Source organism: Bos taurus, chromosome X, assembly GCF_002263795.3.
Source record: "Bos taurus isolate L1 Dominette 01449 registration number 42190680 breed Hereford chromosome X, ARS-UCD2.0, whole genome shotgun sequence".
NCBI lineage: Eukaryota > Metazoa > Chordata > Mammalia > Artiodactyla > Bovidae > Bos > Bos taurus.
The window spans coordinates 78,864,207-78,885,237 of NC_037357.1; the positions used below are offsets into that span (position 1 = coordinate 78,864,207).

Consider the following 21,031-nt stretch of genomic DNA (forward strand, 5'->3'; position numbering starts at 1 on the left):
GTCAAATATTAGTTGACTATACAGTTGACATGGGGGTTTAATACTGAATTCTTTATTGTAGTCCATTGGTCTATATATCTATATTTATACCAGTACCATATTGTTTTAATTATTATAGTTCTGTAGTATCAAACTAATTTTGGTATCAGGAAATGTAATGCCTCCAGCTTTGCTTTTTCTCATGATTGCTTTGGCTATTTGGGGTTTTTGATGGTTCCATATAAATTTTAGGATTCTTTTGTCTATTTCTGTGAAATATACCATTGCAATTTGGTAGAGATTGCAAGAATATATAGATATCTTTGGGTAGAATGGACATTTTAACAATAATAACTTCTGACCCATAAACACAGGGTCTCTTTCCATTTGTTCATGTTGTCTTTGCTTTCTTTCATTAAAGTCATAGTTTTTGTTGTGTAGATCATTCACTTCCTTGGCTAATTTTATTCCCAAATATTTTATTGTTTCTGGTGTTATTGTGAGTGGGATAATTTATGTCTTTTTCAAATGTTTTATTATTTGTAGAGAAATGCAACTGATTTCTGTATGTTGATTTTATATCCTGCAATTTTACGGTATTTTTATCAGTTACAACAGTTCTTTTTTTGTTGCTATTGTAGGCGTTTTAGGACTTTCTCCATATAAGATAGGGCTTCCCTGGTGGCTCAGATGGTAAATAATCTGCCTGCAATGCAGGAGACCTGGGTTCGATCCCAGGGTCAGGAAGATCCCTGGAGAAGGGAATGGCTACCCACTCCAGTATTCTTGCCTGGGAAATCCCATGGACAGAGGAGCCTGGTGGGCTACAGTCCATGGGTTGCAAAGAGTCAGACATGACTGAGCAACTAACACTTACTGTGTAAAATAATATCAGTTGCAAACAAAGACAATTTTACTTCTTCCTTTCCTAGTTGGATAACTTTTCTTTCTTTGTCTTGACTGATTGCTCTGGTTAGGACTTCCAGTACTCTACTGAATAAGAGTGGTGTGAATGATCACACTTATTTTGTTCATGATCTGCTGCTGCTAAGTCGCTTCAGTCATGTCTGACTCTGTGACCCCAGAGATGACAGCCCACCAGGCTCCTCCGTCCCTGGAATTCTCCAGGCAAGAACACTGGAGTGGGTTGCCATTTCCTTCTCCAATGCAGGAAAGTGAAAAGTGAAAGTAAAGTCACTCAGTCGTGTCCGACTCCTAGCGACCCCATGGACTGCAGCCTACCAGGCTCCTCCGTCCATGGGATTTTCCAGGCAAGAGTACTGGAGTGGGGTGCCATTGCCTTCTCCATTGTTCATGATCTAGAGGAAAAGATTTCAGCCTTTCACCATTGAGTGTGATGTTGATATTGGGTTTGGTGTATAAAGCCTTTATCATGTTGAGGTGTGTTCCTTCTACACCCAATCTTTTGAGAATTTTTATTCTGGATGGATGTCATATTTTATTAAATTGTTTCTGTACATCTATTGAGATGATCATATGATTTTTATCTTTAATTCTATTAGTGTGGTATATCACATTTATTGGTTTTTGTATGTTGAATTACCCTTGCATCTCAGAGATAAATCCCACTTTCTCATGGTATATAATTCTTTTAACATACTGTTGAGTTTGGCTTTGTAATATTTTGTTAAAAAATTTTACATGTGTAATCATTAGGGATATTGACCTATAGTTTTCTTTTTTTTGTAGTGTCCTTATCTGGCCTTGCTATTAGAGTTATGCTGGTTTTATGAGATGAGTTTGGAAGTATTCCTTCCTCTTCAACTTCTTTGGGAAGAATTTGAGAAGGATTTGTGTTAATTCTTTTTTTGTTTTTGTTTTTGTTTTGTAAATTTATTTATTTTAATTGGAGGCTAATTACTTTACAATATTTTAGTGTTTTTTGCCATACATTCACATGAATCAGCCATTGGGTGTACATGTATCCCCCATCCTGAACTCCCCTCCCACCTCCCTCCCCATTCCATCCCTCAGGGTTGTCCCAGTGCACCGGCCCTGAAAGCCCTGTCTCATGCATTGAACCTGGACTGGCAATCTATTTCACATATGGTAATATACATGTTTCAATGCTATTCTCTCAAATTATCCCACAGAGTCCAAAAGTCTGTTCTTTACATCTGTGTCTCTTTTGCTGCCCTGCATATAGGGTCATCATTACCATCTTTCTAAATTCCATATATATGTGTTATTATACTGTATTGGTGTTTTTCTTTCTGACTTACTTCACCCTGTATAATAGGCTCCAGTATCATCCACCTCATTAGAACTGATTCAAATGTACTCTTTTTAATAGCTGAGTAATATTCCATTGTGTATATGTACCACTTCTTTCTTATCCATTCATCTGCTGATGGACATCTAGGTTGCTTCCATGTCCTAGCTACTGTAAACAGTGCTGCAATAAATGTTAGGGTACACGTGTCAAGTCACCTGGTATGGAGATTTTCTATTTCAGGAGGCTTTTGATTACTAATTTAATCTTTGTATTCATTACTGGTATGTTAAATTTTTCTATTTTTTCATGATTCAATCTGAATGGTCTAGTGGTTTTCCTTACTTTCTTCAATATGTCTGAGTTTGGCAATAAGGAGGTCATGATCTGAGCCACAGTCTGCTCCCAGCTGTGTTTTTACTGACTGTATAGAGCTTCTCCATCTTTGGCTGCAAAGAATATAGTCAGTCTGATTTTGGTGTTGATCATCTGGTGATGTCTATGTGTAAAGTCTTCTCTTGTGTTGTTGGAAGAGGGTGTTTGCTATGACCAGTGCATTCTCTTGGCAAAACCCTATTATTCTTTGCCCTGCTTCATTCTGTACTCCAAGATCAAATTTGCCTGTTACTCCAGGTGTTTCTTGACATCCTACTTTTGCATTCCAGTCCCCTATAATGAAAAGGACATCTTCTTTGGGTGTTAGATCTAGAAGGTTTTGTAGGTCTTCATAGAACCATTCAACTTCAGCTTTTTCAGCATTACTGGTTGGGCATAGACTTGGATTAATTACCGTGATACTGAATGCTTTGCCTTGGAAACGAACAGAGATCATTCTGTCATTTATGAGATTGCACCCAAGTACTGCATTTTGGGCTCTTTTGTTGACTATGAGGGCTACTCCATTTCTTCTAAGGGATTCTTGCCCACAGTAGTAGATATAATGGTCATCTGAATTAAATTCACCCATTCTAGTCCATTTTAATTCACTGATTCCTAAAATGTCATTGCTTACTCTTGCCATCTCCTGTTTGACCACTTCCAATTTACCTTGATTCATAGACCTAACATTCCAGGTTCCTATGCAATATTGTTCTTTACAGCATCAGACTTTACCTCCATCACCAGACACATCCATAACTGGACATTGTTTTCACTTTGGCTCTGTCTCTTCATTCTTCTCTACTCTTCTCCAGTAGCATATTGGGCACCTACCGACCTGAGGAGTTCATCTTTCAGTGCTGTATCTTTTTGCCTTTTCATACTGTTCATGGGGTTCTCAAGGCAAGAATACTGAAGTGGTTTGCCATTCCCTTCTCCAGGGGACCACGTTTTGTCAGAACTCTCCACCATGACCCATTCATCTTGGGTGGCCCTATATGGCATGGCTCATGGTTTCATTGAGTTAGACAAGGCTCTGGTCCATGTGATCAGTTTGATTAGTGCTCTGTGGTTGTGATTTTCATTCTGTCTGCCCTCTGATAGATAAGGATAAGAGACTTATGGAAGATTCCTGATGAGAGAGACTGACTGGGGGGTGGGGGGGAACTGGGTCTTATTCTGATGGATGGGACCATGCTCAGTAAATTTTTAATCCAGTTTCCTGGTCATAGATGGGGCTGTGTTCCCTCCATGTTGTCTGACCTGAGATTAAACTATGGTGGAGGTAATGAAAATAATGGTGACCTCCTTCAAAAGGTCCCATGCATGCACTGCCACACTCAGTGCCCCCAACCCTACAGCTGGCCACCACCAACCCATGCCTCTGCCGGAATCTCCTGGAAACTCACAGGCAAGTCTGGGTCAGTCTCTTCTGGGGTCACTGCTCCTTCCTCCTGGGTCCTGGTGCACACAAGGTATTGCTTGTGCCCTCCAAGAGTCTGTTTCCCCAGTCCTGTGTAAGTTCTGTGGTCAAATCCCATTGGACTGCATAGTCAAATTCCCTGGGGATTCTCAGTTCCTTTGCCAGATCCCCAGGTTGGGAAATCTGTCACCTGATGTGAAGAACTGACTCATTGGAAAAGATCCTGATGCTGGGAAAGATTGAAGGCAGGAGGAGAAGGGGACTACAGAGGATGAGATGATTGGATGGTGTCACTGACTCGATGGACATGAGTTTGAGCAAGCATCAGGTGTTGATGGACCAGGAAGCCTGGTATGCTGTAGTTCATGGAGTGTCAAAGAATCATACATGACTGAGTGACTGAACTTAGTTCTCCAGCAAAAGGAATAGAGTGGATGGATGGATAAAAAAACAATACTCAACTGCACAGCTGCCTACAAGAGACTCACTTCAGTTTTAAGGTCATACCTATGCTCAAAGTGAAGGGATGGTGAAAGGTATTCCATGAAAGTGAGAAACAAAAGAGAGCAGGAGTAGCCATACCGATATCAGACAAAATAGGCTTTAAGCCAAAAATGGTAATTTGAGGCAAAGAAGGACATTATGTAATGATAAATGTGTCAGTTCATCGAGATGATACAAGAATTGTGAATATTAATATATACCCACACACCATTGGAACACCTGAGTATATTGAGCAAATCCTTACAGATCTGAAGGGCTAAACAGGCAACAACACGACAATAGTCAGGGACTTGATTACTCCACTTTCATAAAGGATAGATTATCCACACAAAATCAGCAAAAGGAAAAAGGAAATGGACTTGAACCATACTGTAGACCAAGTGGACTTAGCAGACTTATACAACATACCATCTCACAGCAGCAGAACACATTCTTCTCAAGTGCAAATGGAACATCTTCCAGGATGGATTATATGATATCTTATGAAACATCTCTAAGCAAATTTAAGAAGACTGAAACCATACCAAGTATCTTTAGCAACTACAATGTTATGAAATTAGAAATCAGTAATAGGAACAAAGCTGTAAAATTCACAGATATCTGGATATTAAATAGCATACTCCTGAACAACTAATGGGTCAAAGAAGAAGTAAAATGGTATGTTTAAAAACATCACAAAACTAATGAAAACAGAACCACAATGAACTACAAAAGCAGTTCTAAGAAAGAAGTTTATAGTGATAAATGAATACATTAAGAAACAAGAAAGAGGGCTTCCCTGGTGGCTCAGTGGAAAAGAATGTGCTTGCCAGTGCAGGATACACAGGTTCACTCCCTGATCTGGGAGGATCCACAAGCCGCAGAGCAACTAAGCCTGTGCACTACAACTATGAGCCTGCGCGCTAGAGCCCGGGAGCTGCAGCTACTGAGTCTGCGCACCTAGAGCCTGTGCTCCAAACAAGAGAAGCCACTGCAATTGGGGGCCCGCACACCGCAACTAGAGAGTAGCCCCCACTTGCTGCAACTAGAGAAAAGCCTGCACATCAACGGAGACCCAGCTTGGCCAAAAATAAATAAATGAATGAAATTATTTTTAAAAAAAGAAACAAGAAAGATATCAAATAAACAACCTTATGGAATAAGAGAAAAAAGAAAAAATCTAAGTGCACAGTTAGAAATAGAAGAAAATAACAAAGATCAGAGAAGAAAAAAAATGAAATAGAGACGAGAGAATGAATAGAAAAGATCAATGAAAATAAGAGCTGGCTTTTTGAAATGATAAGCAAATTTGACAAACTTTTTACTAGATTAACTCAGGAAAAAAAGTTCAGACAAATAAAATCAGAAATGAAATATGAGACACTATAATGACACCACAGAAATATAAAGGATTGTGAGAGACAAATATGAGCAACCATACACCATCACGTTGGAAATCTAGGAATGGATAAATTCCTAGAAATATGCAATTTACCAAGACTGAATCATGTAGAAATAGAAAATGTGAACAGACCAATTTTAAGGAGATTGAATCAGTGAAGACAAAAAACTCTCAGGAAAGCCCAAAACCAGATGGTTCCAATTATGAATTCTAACAATCATTTAAGGAAGAATTAATGCCAGTCCTTCTCAAACACTTCCAAAAAACTAAAAAGGATGGAATACTTCCAAACTCATTTCACAAGGCCAGTGTTATTGGATACCAAGGTCAGAGAAAGACACTGTAAGAAAACTATAGACTAATGTCACTGATATCACTGAAATTCTCAACAAAATAGCAGGCCAAACTCAACAGTACATGAAAAGAAGTATATACCATGACCAAGTGAGAACTATCCTTGAGAGGCAGGGGTGGTTCAACATGTTTAAATCAAAAAATGTGATATACCATATTAAAAATGAAAAATAAAAATCATATGATCATTTCAATATATACAGAAAAAGTATTTGACAAAATACATCATTTCAGGATAAAAACACTGAACAAATTGGGTATAGAAGGAATAACTTCAACATAAAAAAGGCCTTGTATGACAAGCCCACCATCAGCATCATACTAAACAGTGAAAAGTAATATCACACATGACCAAAAAAAGTCTGGGAAATTGTTCTAGTTTAAAGGACATTAAAGAAAGCATCACTACAAACAAAGCTAGTGGAGGTGATGGAATTCCAGGTGAGCTATTTCAAATCCTGAAAGATAATGCTGTGAAAGTGCTGCACTCAATATGCCAGCAAATTTGGAAAACTCAGCAGTGGCCACAGGACTGGAAAAGGTCCGTTTTCATTCCAATCCCAAAGAAAGGCAATGCCAAAGAATGCTCAAACTACCGCACAATTGCACTCATCTCACATGCTAGTAAAGTAATGCTCAAAATTCTCCAAGCCAGGCTTCAGCAATACGTGAACCATGAACTTCCTGATGTTCAAGCTGGTTTTAGAAAAGGCAGAGGAACCAGAGACCAAATTGCCAACATCAGCTGGATCATCAAAAAGGCAAGAAAGTTCCATAAAAACATCTATTTCTGCTTTGTTGTCTATGCCAAAGCCTTTGACTGTGTGGATCAAAATAAACTGTGGAAAATCCTGAAAGAGATGGGAATACCGGACCACCTGACCTGCCTCTTGAGAAATTTGTATGCAGGTCAGGAAGCAACAGTTAGAACTGGACATGGAACAACATACTGGTTCCAAATAGGAAAAGGAGTATGTCAAGGCTGTATATTGTCACCCTGCTTATTTAACTTCTATGCAGAGTACATCATGAGAAATGCTGGGCTGGGAGAAGCACAAGCTGGAATCAAGAGTGCCAGGAGAAATATCAATAACCTCAGATATGCAGATGACACCACCCTTATGGCAGAAAGGGAAGAGGAACTAAAAAGCATCTTGATGAAGGTGAAAGAGGAGAGTGAAAAAGTTGGCTTAAAACTCAACATTCAGAAAACAAAGATCATGGCATCTGGTCCCATCACTTCATGGGAAATAGATGGGGAAACAGTGGAAACAGTGTCAGACTTTATTTTTGGGGGCTCCAAAATCACTGCACATGGTGATTGCAGCCATGAAATTAAAAGACGCTTACTCCTTGGAAGGAAAGTTATGAGCTACCTAGATAGCATATTGAAAAGCGGAGGCATTACTTTGCCAACACAGATCCGTCTAGTCAAGGCTATGGTTCTTCCAGTGGTCATGTATGGATGTGAGAGTTGGACTGTGAAGAAAGCTGAACGCCGAAGAATTGATGCTTTTGAACTGCGGTGTTGGAGAAGACTCTTGAGAGTCCCTTGGACTGCAAGGAGATCCAACCAGTCCATTCTGAAGGAGATCAGCTCTGGGATTTCTTTGAAAGGAATGATGCTAAAGCTGAAACTCCAGTACTTTGGCCACCTCATGCGAAGAGTTGACTCATTGGAAAAGACTCTGATGCTGGAAGGGATTGGGGGCAGGAGGAGAAGGGAACTACAGAGGATGAGATGGCTGGATGGCATCACTGACTCGATGGACGTGAGTCTGAGTGAACTCTGGGAGTTGGTGATGGAGAGGGAGGCCTGGCGTGCTGCGATTCATGGGGTTGCAAAGAGTTGGACACGACTGAGCGACTGAACTGAATGAAAGAGACACGAAAACTGAATGTAATGCATGTTCTTTGATTGGAAGCAGAATTTAAAAAATAGATACAAAGAACAATTTTGGGACACATGAATTTTGAATGAATGCCTACAGTAGATAATTATATTGCCTCAAAGTTAAATTTGCTAAGTTTGAAAACTGCTTAAGATATTGTAGCAATCAATATGTAAAAGAATGAAATTAGAACACTTCCTAAACACCATACACAAAGATAAACTCAAGAAATGATTGGCTTGGAACAAAAGTGAGGTTCAAAACTACAGGCCTCTTCTCCATCTGCGCCTGAGAAGTACTTACCAGGCCTTCAATATTGCACAAGCACAAGGGCACCAAGCACACCACAGTCATTCAAACACTGGGACAGTCCAGGGACTGGGATAGTTACCCAGGGATAGTCAAGGTGGAAAACCTGGCAGTCCCAAAGTGCCCAGCCGGACGTGACCAATGCAGGAGAAAGTTGCCCCACCTTAAGTCGGCTGAGTGGCAGCCTTTATTACATCTGCAAGCATAACCCACTGTTATCATGCAAAGGAACATATAAGTCAACTGCAGGGATTAGGACTTGTTCGTCTTTGGGCATGATTACTGTGCCTACCACACGCAGCTCCTTCTTCAGGGCTCACCTACTCTACCTTGTTTGTGCCAGTCTCCCTCAAGAGTCCAGACAGAGCGGTAGACCTGGGGCTGGGGCTGGTAGACGTGGGGATGGGTGTGATGGGGAGGAAGCATCTTCCCTAGAGTTGGACAGGCAGCAGAACCAGGCAGGATGGGGCCTAGGGCTCTCCAAAGCAGCTGCCACTGTCTCCTAGGCTGGAGAAGGGGCATGAGGGGGAAAGGCGACAGGGGTGCACTGAATGAGGCTGGGCTTCGGCCTTCCTTCTACCCTCTGGGGCACAGATATATTTCCTTTAACCTATGCCTCAGGCCCTGCCACAGATTTCCCGCTGGAAGTGGATGGCTTGGGGCTGAGCCACGGCCTGTGATGTATGTGTTTCCAGCAACATTATAGTGAGGTAGTTGGTCTGAACTGTGGGCTCAGAGGAGGGAAGGGAGCCTGGTAAAAAGTGAATGAAGGGTTGTGTTCATGCCCTCCCACCTCCCCTTCCATGAGCTTCTCCACTTCTTCACCCTGGTAACCACAGCCCCAGGCCCCTCTCTGCCTGAGGGTGGTACTGAATACTGGTGCTGGACTTCTTCCCAGGTACAACTTACCTACATGTGTCAGTGGGCAGAAACCTCAGCTGGAAGGTCTCTGCCAAATTTGCTCACTCGGACAACAGCGAGATGTGCTATACCACCAGGCAATAACCACTGGATCAGCTGTAAACTAAGTGATCAAGCCCACCTGCTCCAGGGAGGGGTATATGTGGGAGGATTAAGTCCCATAAATGTTCTTTTCTGACCCTGAGGTCTGTGGCTGTCCCAACCCTTGTGCTCTGTCCACCTGACCTCATGCCATGAGCCCCGGAAGGAAATCAAGGTGAGAATATGAGGGAAGGGTGGACCCAAGTGCTCCCCATTGTTCAGCTGCAGTCACCCCTAACTCCCCACAAGTAACTTATGTTGGGTGGTCTCCTGTTTCTAAGATGAGCATCCATGTTTCTGGTACTCTCCGGAGCCACCCTTCCCATTTTCATTCATCCACACGCTCAGCAGTTGGCTTATAACATAGAATGGCAAGGTAGGATCCAGAGGCTCCTCCAGCGAATCCAACATTTTGGGAGTTCCAACACCCTGTCCTGTGGTTTGGTGACTCATGCACCACCCCCTCCTATGTTTGGGGAATGTGACGACACCCCTGAATAAAGGAGATCCAACCCTTGCTTCAGCTCAATGCCTTACAGCATCTGGACCGGTCTCTACTTCCATTACTCCTCAAATCAAATCTTTCTGCTTCAAGAGGCATTATTATCCCTGATGACTTATTCACACACAGAGATGCCCAGGCACCAACTTTGAATGTGCTACGTACCATCATACCACTTATTGTGTAATAAAACACTGACCTTTAGGGAGTCAGGCAGAACTTACCCTCACTTCACTCAAACCAAATGTTTCCCTCTGAGTCTCAAGCTGGCACAGCCCTGGGGTCCTGGCTGAGAGAAGGAAGTGCTCCCCAAATCCCAGTGAGGCAGAAACTGAACATGGATTTCAGACTCAATCATGTGTGCCCTAACAAGTAGTCTGGGAGACTGAGCTGGGACACTCCGGGAAGTATAATTTTGCAGGAAAATCTGTCACGGGACTGGTGGAACAGTATTTGATGGCGACCTTGTAAGAACACAGACCTACCAACCTCACTTGCCATAGAGCCTGATGGGCCCATTTCCACTCAAGGGTAGAGAGACAACCAGGCTGGAGGAGGGTAGGCTGGCAAGACGACTAGGGCAGAGAGGATGTGAAAGCTCCAAGGACTGGACCATCCACCCCTAGCTGCCAGGGTGCACTCTGCACCAGTTTGGCACCAGACGCCTCTCCTGACCTCCATCTCAGCGACTACCCTGAACTTTCCTCCTGTGTTCCCTGTACCATCCCTCTTGGTCCCCAGCTCACTGGGTCCAGGCTCTATCCTCAAGCCCTTTGCTGAACCCAAGGAAGGAGAAGCACAAGTATTGGTACCTGAGGCTCAGGGGTGAGGGCTAAAGAGGAGAGGAGGACAGTGTGCAGATTCCTGCATGAAGGTGGTACTGGGGAATGGGGGTGGGGTAGGGACTCCATTGAGAGGGCAGGGCCCGGGAAGGGGGAAGATGAGCACACCTGTGCCTGTTTCCACCTGCTGAAGTACACGTGCAGGCAAGGTCACTAATGGCAAGTCAGGGGAGGGATCCAGGGTGCTCTGATAGGAAAGCCGAGTGGTCAGGGCAAGCAGGACAATGAGAACAGTGAGAGAAAGGGGATGGATCGGAGCTCTGTGAAGTGGTCATGAGTTCCTTCTGATGGGGAGGCAGAATGGCAGTGGTGAATGGGAACCGCCAAATCCCAGAGGAGGGTGTTTAGAGAACTCTAAGAGGACCTTCAGGGGAAAGGGGGGATGTGGCAACGTGGCCAGACAGAGCCCATACAGAACACAGACTTGGGGTGCTCCACTGGCCTGATGGCCTGGATGGTAGCAGAGGCTGACCCAGAGTCCCCACCACAGGATGGCAGAGGTACTGTTCTTGAACAGGCTCTGATGTGGGGCAGCTCCCCACATCAGCTCCCCAGGCCTCGCCCCACTCCCCCAAACCCCTACCCCCCAGAGAGAGGACAGAACACGAGAAGTCCTTTAATCAAAAACTGCTGTGAAACTGGGGCAGAGAGGGGGCAAAGCAAGGGGGAGAGGATGCCCTGGTGGACGCAGAACAGGAGGGAACAAGCTTGGCCACAGCTCGCCGGCCCCAAAGTAACAGCTGCTCCTCTTGCAGGAAGATGCTGGGCTCAACCTGTGAAACAGCAGTCAGGGAACAGACTCAAGCCAGGGCCAGCCCACAGCCCTGCTCAACAGCCAGGACTGTGGGAAGGGGTATGGTGTGTGTAACACTCACTTCAAAGGACCTGGAACTTGTCAGCCAGGTGCTGCATGGAGGCTGCAACAGGGAGAGGCATAAGCAGGCGCACCAGACAGAGGGGATATAGAAGCCTGTCCCCCTGTCCCCGTGGGGAACCTCCTGGCCCTGAAACCTGAAACCCACTCCCCTCCTAGCTCTGATGCAAAGAGCTCTGGGCCTGATCACTCCCCACCACCTGAATTAAATGTGGAGCCCTTTCCTAAAAGGAAACAAAATGTGCCAGCAGCTCTCAAGCTTGGGGCCACACCCAAACCATGCAAACAAACAATCCAACAAGAACCTTAGAGGCCACACCAAGAATCAGTTAAAGGGAAGGATCAACAAGGCATCTCTACAAACCCAATCAGAAGGAACTCTCTAGGACTCGTCTGGCTGGCAGAGTGTGCTTGGAGCCCACACAGTACTTTGCTACTTGTCCACACGCTCAGCTGAACATGCACAGCAGGCTCCAGGATCAGGCTTGCTAGGTTCTCCTCCCCACAGGAATGCTGATCCCTGCAAGGCCTCCTGCACCGGCAGCCCACCCAGCTTCTGCACTAAGAACCCGCTGCTCTCTGTCCCTGGTTCCTCATACCAAGTTGCTCTTTAAGGTCGTCTATTTCTCTCTGTAGCACCAGACACTAGGGCAGCAGACACAGGAGGAAGAGAAATGGTTAGTATACACCCGCCTCCCCTCTCCTTCTCCTCTCCTCTCCCCCGGGCCCTCCATCCCAAAGCCAGGTGTCCAGACTGGCAAGGGAAAGACTTTCCTCAGTGGAAAGGAGGTGGGCCCCCTCTGTGGGGTGTGGGATGGGGATGAGGGAGGGGGGCCCTTACATATGTCCGTTGAACTTGGACCCAGATCCCACCATGGGGTTTTGGTGTGCATTTCCAGGAACCAGAGGAAGTATTACTCGAAGACAGCCCTGCCTTCCGGGTGGCTGCTGCTTCCTTTCCAGTCTCAGGGAATGGTCAGTTGGTTCCTGGTCACCTGAGAGGGAAAGGGCACCCAATCCAGCTTCCCAGGCTCCCAGTGAGGTGGAAAGGGCCAAGCAAGGTCTAACGCAAGGTGAGGCAGCACCCCTCTGTGCTGGCAACAGGCCTCCCCTGCTCTGCCCGGCAGCAGAAACCTTCTCTCTGGGCCTGATTCCCCTGTTCCCCAGGGGCAGCATTTTCACCACTGTGGTTTGAAAATCCCATGGTTCTGGGTTCAAGCTTCCCAAAGCTGTAGCCACAGCCAGCACCTGGCAGAGCAATGTGGGCCAACAGCACTTCACAGAAAAGGCTATTAACCTGCAGGTCTGCACCCGGAGTAGCTGTTGGGGCAATGCCACCAATCACCTCTGCCAAACAAACCGCATACAGAGGATGATGGGGCCAGGGCCAGGCCTGTTGACACCCTGTTTCCCATGGGAGAAGCTGCCTGGGAGCAAGGCTGAGCCCCCAGCAGAGAGAGAGAGAGAGAGACAGAGAGAAGAGGTTTCTGCCCTCACCCCTGGTCCCCTGCCCCCATATCAAAACCCAGGACACTCACCTGAGGGTTCAGGCCCTCTGGGCATGACTTCTCGTCAGTTCAGGGCCATGGGCTCTGAGTTTCCTGGATCCTGCGGGCCTCTGATGTTGAGGTCGCCACAGCTAGGTTCTCCATGATGCACCCATGGACAAGATGGCCATGGCCTGTGAGTGGGCAGCTAAAACAAAGGTTTCTCACCGATCTGGACTAAGGATGTGTGTGTGTGTATGTGTGTGTGTGTGTGTACCAGTGCATTTGTATGTCTCTGTGTGTGTGTGTGTGTGTGTGCGTGTGTGCATGCACATGTGATGTGGGACCAGGTTGAGGCACGGGCTTGGGAAGAGAATTGAAAGGCTGATCTCTTTAGCACATTCTCCGTTAGTCAGCCCCAGGCCAGCAGGCAGAGCTGAGACGGGGACAACAGTGTGGCACTGAGAAAGCCGGGGCCCCTGCAAAGAAGGTTTGGGGAACAGCTAGGAAGTAGGATTCAGGAAAGTGCTGTGTCTAAACACTGAAGCTCTATGAAGCTTTTAACGGGTCCCCTTGACCCAATTAGACTACCAGCCCTCCTTTCCACTCCAGTCCCAGCCTCGTGGAGGAGGCTGGAAATAGGCCAAGGGTGGAGAACCAAACCTAGCACACCCGAAGAGCTACCTTAACGTTTGTCCCTAGTAAAAGGACCCCAATCTGGCATCCTAATGACTCACTGACGGAAGGGCACCCAATGGCGACCCCTGAGGGATGGACAGAGGAAGCACAGGTGAAGACGTGTGTCCTGGGGAGGGTGGGAGGGGAAATAGTGGGGAGAGAGGAGGGGCCTGGCCTACTCACTTGGCCCTTTGGGACTAGGTCTCTATTTGGGTCGTTGTCTTCTCCCGCCATCGCCAGCGCCGACACCACCTGCCCCACCTGCCCGAACCAAGGATTTCTTCCCAGCGCCCGCGTGCTTGGACTCTTTGGTTCCCGAAGGGACCAAGGTATAACTCTTGGACCTCCCAAGCAGCAGGATGCCAAAGACTTGGGGGAAGGTGGCCGGTTCCAGGGGAGTGGCAGAGATTCCCTGCCCCCAGGAAGGGAAGGTTCCCCCAGGGCAGGTTTGGAGGCTCCCCCGACGGATTTTTTTCTTCTCCTGGGCCCCTGCTTGCCCTGCCTTTCCACAACCGAAGTCAGTCCTCGCAGAGCCGAGCATAGGAGAGTGCCTGGCACGTTAAGGACATTCTCCCTGCCTTGGACATTCGAGTGTCTGGGTGTGTCCCCGGGATCCTCGGGGCTGTTGAGCTTGGCCTGGCCTCCTTCTTTGGGATACATGCTCACCCTCATTAGCTCTATCTCACTGAATTCATCAAAGGACTCGAGGTCAGACAGCAGCCCAGCCGAGCCTTCCGCGGGGGGCCACTGGTGATCCACAGCCACGTTCAACCTACTCTTAGTGCCTCTCTTAGGGTTCCCCCAGGCCCGGCCCACCTTGGGCCCACCGACCTGGAGAGGGCAGGCCACAACCGGCACCACTTCCCCACTACTCTGGGCGGCCGCGCCTCGACCGCCGGGACCCGCCTCGAGGTCAGCCCACAAGGCGGACACTTCACCGACAGTGTAGCTCTCCGGGAACGGGTATCTGCCGACGCCCAGCACGTCCAGGTCGCTCAGCTGCCGCAGCATGGCCGCCACCATCTCGTCAGCCAGCTCCAGGGTGTCCCCCTTGTCATCAGCCGGGGAGCCAGGCCAGCCTTCGCGGCCCCACAGCACCAGCCCTCCGGCTTCCAGCACCTCCTGCTCTGACTCGAAGCCCTCAGGGTCTGGGAAGCCACCTCCGCCCTCACCCTCGCCGCTTCGCGGTGCCCCCGGCTTGGGGCCCAGTCTGGATCCCCGTGGGGCTGCGGAACCGGCCTAATGGACGCTGGTCTGCTCCCTGCCCAGTGGGCCAAAACCTGCTCCCCAAACAGACACCTCATCATCCCGGGAGCTCATGTCACGATCTGGGTGGCCCCCGGAACTGGGGTGGGGACGATTTATCACCCAGGTCACGGTGGCAGTGGTGGTGCTGGTGGCGGCAGTCAGGGCAGGTGAGGCGGGCAGCGTCTGGAGCGCGCCATCAAGCACCACAGGCACTGCACGCAGGAGGTCGCCGCAAATGACGCGAGGCTTTCAGCGTGCCTGGGACGGCTGTGCCACTGCCTCCTCATTGGTCTGGTTCCCACCAACCAGCACGCGCCTTGTTGGCCTGCCCCCTCGAGGCATAACCAATGGGGTCAAGGGCCTCCTCTGGTTTGTTGCCAAGCCCAAAAGCCATGCCGGCAGTTGGCGAGTTGGCGGGTGAAGGTCATGCTGCGGGTGTACCTCTGTCAAGCCTCTCGTCCCACCTCCTCCTGTCCCACCTCCCCTTTCCAGTTAGAGACACAACCCTGAGCCCTGACTGTGTACAAAGTGGGTGTAGCGGGAGGCAGGAGGTTACTGAGGGTGCTGGTCTCCTGGGAGGTGAGGATGAAATGTCAGGACGGAGGCACTAGGCGCCTAGCACATGCTGAAAGCATTTGCCATCCTCCCTTCCACCGTGAGCCTTACGACCCAATGGGAGAACGGGCAAAAGAATCCCACAGGCAGTGATCAGTGGTAGGCGTACTTTCTCCATAAACGGCCAGAGAGCAAAGAGTGTCCTATTTACTGCTTAAACAGTCTGATTCAACTGCTCTATTAGATAGGTGATCAGATCGTCCCGGGCCTGTGTTCTCAGCAAACATTATTTGCAGGTGGATCTGGGGATAGGCTGGGCTTGGCCCCACTCCCTCAGCTCCTCCTCCACTCCGAAGCAATTTAAAGAAGAGGGAATTCCAGTGGCCAGTACACACTGCAAAAGATGCTCACCACTGATACTCCTGGAGGTGCAAACTAAAACCACAAATCGGTTTTCACACTCTAGGTTTGTGATCTTCAAAGAGGTTAACCATTCAGAGGTGGGAGAGGTTAGGAGTCAACCCCTACTGTGGTGTTGAAAAGAGCTATTTGGGTGGATAATTTGGCAGAATCCAGGAAAAGCAACAGTATACAGCATGGACTCTGTTCCTGGCACTCTTTTAAAAGTGCTTCTACTCTTCTACAGTGCTTCTACTTTAAGCACTGTAGCTAAATAGTAATGCATCTTTGCACCAATCCTAGGACTTAAGTACCCACTATTACTGGCTTCTTACAGGAAACAGGTACAAGAGGTTTAGCTACTGGCCCAAGGTCATTTGGCTCGTCTGGATCAATGGCAGGATTGAAACCAGGCAGTCTGGTTCCAGAGTCCTTGCTTTGAGCCAAAGACCTTAAAAATGAAAGTAAAAATGAAATGCTAGTTCCTCTATGTTCAAGCAAGTCTGCTGCCTGGTGCATCTTCTAGGGACATGGCTATTACCTGTAGTGCACAAGAACACATGCACAAAGATGTTTGTGATGGGAAAAACTGGGAAGACTCCAAATTCCCATCAATATGGAGATGGATGAATGCAACGTGGAGTCACATCCAGCGGATCAAAACCTGGCAGTCCAAAGGAACACATCAGGCCCCATGCACAGATTTCAAAAGCATCCTCCTGACTGCATGCTGCAAGTCACTGAATTATGGAGTTGGATTCACACTGGTAACTTGAAACACACACACAGTCAACTGTATCTAACATTTGAGAATTCATATAAGTGTATGTACGGGTATGTTTTCAATGTCCAGAAGGAAGCACAACCAAGGCCTACCAGTGCCGGTAGCAGTGGGTGTGGATTACCAGGTGTCTCTCAGATTTTCCTGAAACTGGAGATTCCTAGCTTCCCTCATGTCTGGGAACTGGTCTTTCCCTTGGAAAAGCCAAGGAGTGTTAGAATTTAGGCCCTGGAGTGTTAGAATTTTTCCGTTGTCTGCCACCCAACCCCTACTCCAACAACCAGCCCTCCATTTCCTCCTACCTTCCTCCCTCTCTTTCCCATTCATACTCCTCTGTCTTCAGTCACCTCTCCCTCCTGCATCCCTCTCTAGCTAACCTCCTGGAGAAGCCTGGGGTGCCTGAACCCCTCTTTTCTGTTTAAGTCAAATGCCCAATTTCTCTGGGTCTGCACCTGAGAAGCTGGCCCTGCTGGAGAAGGTTACAGAGCAGAGGAGATTGGGCAAATTGTAAATCTTCAATCCTCCTCCTCAAGCATGCCCCTCCCACCATGGTTCCTGCCTGTGTGTGGATACTGCCCTCTCCCACTTCTCCCAGGGACTTTTAAGGTCATGGTGTGCTGTTTCAGACATGCTGAAATGGATAAGGAAGCAGAAAGCAAAATCTCCTGCATCCACCAGTTCCCTAGGAAACATTACTGGTGGATCCAGTGGAAGCCTCTGTCATCCCTCTCACCATTTCCATTCCCTTCCTCCCTCCCCATAGAGAGAATGCTAAAATTTCTTCTCACCACCTCCACCCTCTTCATCCCTGTGGCTCTCCTACCTCCTCTTTCCCTGCATCCCATACATCTCCAATGATGTCCCTGGTCTCTAATTTACCCCTCTATCCTCACCAGGATCCGATACTGGTTTTGACTTGCTCTCTTGTCCTGGGGTGGGAGCCAGTGTCAGAGGTTCCTCTTGGCCTTCATAAGCTGATAGCTCGTACCCCACAAACCAGTGATCCAATGTGAGGCTCATTGGTCCAACTGCCAAGTATATCACTTAGAATTATTGCCTTGGGCACTGGAGAAATGACCACTGTGTCGGTCCAGGGACCCAGTCAGCTCACTGTGATCTGGTCTCTATTTCCCAACTCCTTTTAATGCCAGCACCTCATAAGCCACATTCTAACGGGGTGCCATCGTGACACTTGGGGCCTCTGGGATCAATGTCAGCTCATATCCTGTGTTCAGTAGTAGTAGAAATGTTTGGATATTTTTCCAGCCTCAGTGTACTGTCACCTGAGAAATGGCAGTCGTTCTCTTTAGGAAAGGATGTAACCCACTGCCTTGTTTCTGGATCCTTCCTCCTCAGGACTCATCCACCTCTTCAGTGGGGCCAGTCTCTAAGTTGGCTCAGGACCAGGAACTGAGCAAGAGATTGTGGCTTTTTAGTGGGACAACTGCCCTCCTTCTCTTGCATTCTTGCCTGTATCTGGCTGTAGTTACCCATAGGGAGCCATGCTGTCTGAGCCATCTTCTGAGCTTTATCCCTGTCAAGCAGGCACCCTTGACTGCCCCTCTGACCTTGCTGGTCATTACTGGAAATGTGTTCCGCTGGCATGTCTTGATTAAGAGCTGCCCTCTATTACATCAGAGTTCCTTGGTTCCCGTGGGTGGTAATGAGCCCAGGGCGGGACCACTTTTCTTCCATCATCAGCACTGGCCTGCAGAAGGGCACAACCACCAAGCTTCTTAGTGATGCTGGGGCCCCTCTCACTAGAACGCTCCTGATGGCTTTGGTGAGTGATGAGCCCTCTCAGCCCTACAGTGGGACATAACCATCAGGCCACGTGACTGGCCTCACCTTTCCTATCCATTCTAGCATGTCTGCATCACTCAACCTTTTTGTTCCGTCCTCTGCCATCTGCCAGTCCAAGGCGGCATTTCCACTTCTCTCTGTATGGGCCATCACTTTCTCAAAGCTTCAAAGGACCAGTCTGGCAGTGAATTTCTTCCATCTCCTGGACTCCTTGCCAGTGTGTTAAATCCCATGGCATGATAGAGCATCTCCACTCAGTAAAACTTGCTTATCTGATCTTATATTCCAGTCCCCTTGATCCAGCACCCTCAAAATCCTGTCCCAGGGACATTGTCCTGCTCCTGCCAGGACAGGCTAGCTATTTATTGCAACTCCCTTAGTGTATCATTTCTTTTTCCTCTTATCAGGCTCAGCAAATCCCCAGTGCATTTATGGAGAAGAGATGAGGGTTTTCCCTGGGAGAGGCATCTGTTGCTTTGTGGGGGAGCAGACTCTGTAGCATCTACCAGCACAGGGCACGTGCTAGCTCTTGCTAGAGAGGGAAGGGCCACCTGCAAGCTCTGAGACCTCAGCTGGTAAGCTCTGGAACAGGGGAACCAAGTGGCACTGGAACATACCTATTTAACTCAAATGATTGTAGTGATAGAGGATTAGAGGAACAGAAAGACATGAAAAATGTATAAAACTCATAGCAAAACACATAAATCTAACTATATTATGAATTTATTAAACACTCAAATCAAAAGGCAATAACTGTCCACTTGATGTAAGAACCAGGTTCAAGCTTATTCTCTTGACAGTGGGTATACTTTCAAATTAATGACATAATCTTTTCAGAATAAAAGGGTAGAAAAAATATACTAGAATTAAGCATTCAAAGACTCCTGTTGTATCCATAACAATTTCAGAGAAAGCAGACTTTTCAGGCAGAAAGTGTTACTAGAGACATCATTGAACATTTTATAGTGATAAAAGGATCCCTTGATTAGGGAAACATGACAATTTTAAGCTTTATGCACGTAGCAACAGAGCCTCAAAATACACGTAACAAAACTTGACAGAATTCAAGTGAGAACTAGGACATTCAACAATTATATCTGGAGCCTTTAATATTCTACTCTACCTAATTGATAGACGATTACCAAGGAGACTTGAACTGCATTCCCTATTAACTCAAGATAACTGGCATCTATAAAACATTTCATTCAACAATAGTGGAATGCACATTCTTTTCAATTTCACATAGATCATTCTCCAAGATAGAATATATTGAAGGCAATGAAACTAATCTCAATAACTTAAAAAGGATCTAAATCCTACAGAAGTATTAGCTTGATATTGGTGGAGGTGTGTGAGATGACAGTACCACTTTCAAAAGCTTCAAGGAAAGTGAATATCTTAGAGACCAGCCAGCTTTCTGTTAGAAGAAAGAAGGTAAGAGGAACATCTAGAGATGTTGAAGATACTGGGGAGTATCTTCACTGTCACCCAATGGCCTTGTCTCCCATTTCCCTGAGACTATAGGGTAGTCGGAAGAAATCTTTCTTCCTTCCACCTAAATGTTTTCCTCTTTTGAAGATCATTTCTATCAGCATATAGTCATGTAATTTCTCCTAAATTAAAAACTCTCTTCTTATCCCATTTTTCTTTCAGCTATCCCACGTTTCTAAGATCAGCTTTCTAGAAAACTTCTTTTTAAAATTTTTTTAAAATTTTATTTTATTTTTAAACTTTACATAGTTGTATTAGTTTTGCCAAATATCAAAATGAATCCTCCACAGGTATACATGTGTTCCCCATCCTGAACCCTCCTCCCTCCTCCCTCCCCATACCATCCCTCTGGGTCGTCCCAGTGCACTAGCCCCAAGCATCCAGTATCGTGTATCGAACCTGGACTGGCATCTCGTTTCTTACATGGTATTTTACATGTTTCAATGTCATTCTCCCAAATCTTCCCACCCTCTCCCTCTCCCACAGAGTCCATAACACTGTTCTATACATCAGTGTCTCTTTTGTTGTCTCGTACACTGGGCTAAATTCCATATATATGCGTTAGTATACTGTAGAAAAGAGCTGTGTATACTCACTGCATCAAGTTCCTCTACTCCCATTCACTCTTCCTCCCTTTTCTTTTTCACTTAATAAATCTTTACTGAATGCTTTCCATGTGCCAGATACTCTTCCAAGACCTCAGACCACAACAGTGAACAAGACACAGTAAGTTCCTGCCCTAAAGGAACTTAATATTTCTGTCATAGGCTTATCAGTGGTATTTTCCAAATCTTCACATATTCACTCCTTTGGTCTTGGAGATCATTTTGTTAATTGGTATTCCAAAGTTTACTCATTGCTAAGGGTGCTGCATTGATCTAGAACATTCCTTTGCCTAGGCCCTAAGTGAGATATT

The 21,031-nt window shown here is 46.7% G+C and overlaps 1 pseudogene; it reads right to left on the reverse strand.

Moving 5' to 3' along the window:
* Nucleotides 1-11,675: 11,675 nt before the first annotated feature.
* LOC100336876 (uncharacterized protein CXorf49 homolog) lies at nt 11,676-15,341 on the reverse strand (annotated as a pseudogene).
* Nucleotides 15,342-21,031: the final 5,690 nt, after the last annotated feature.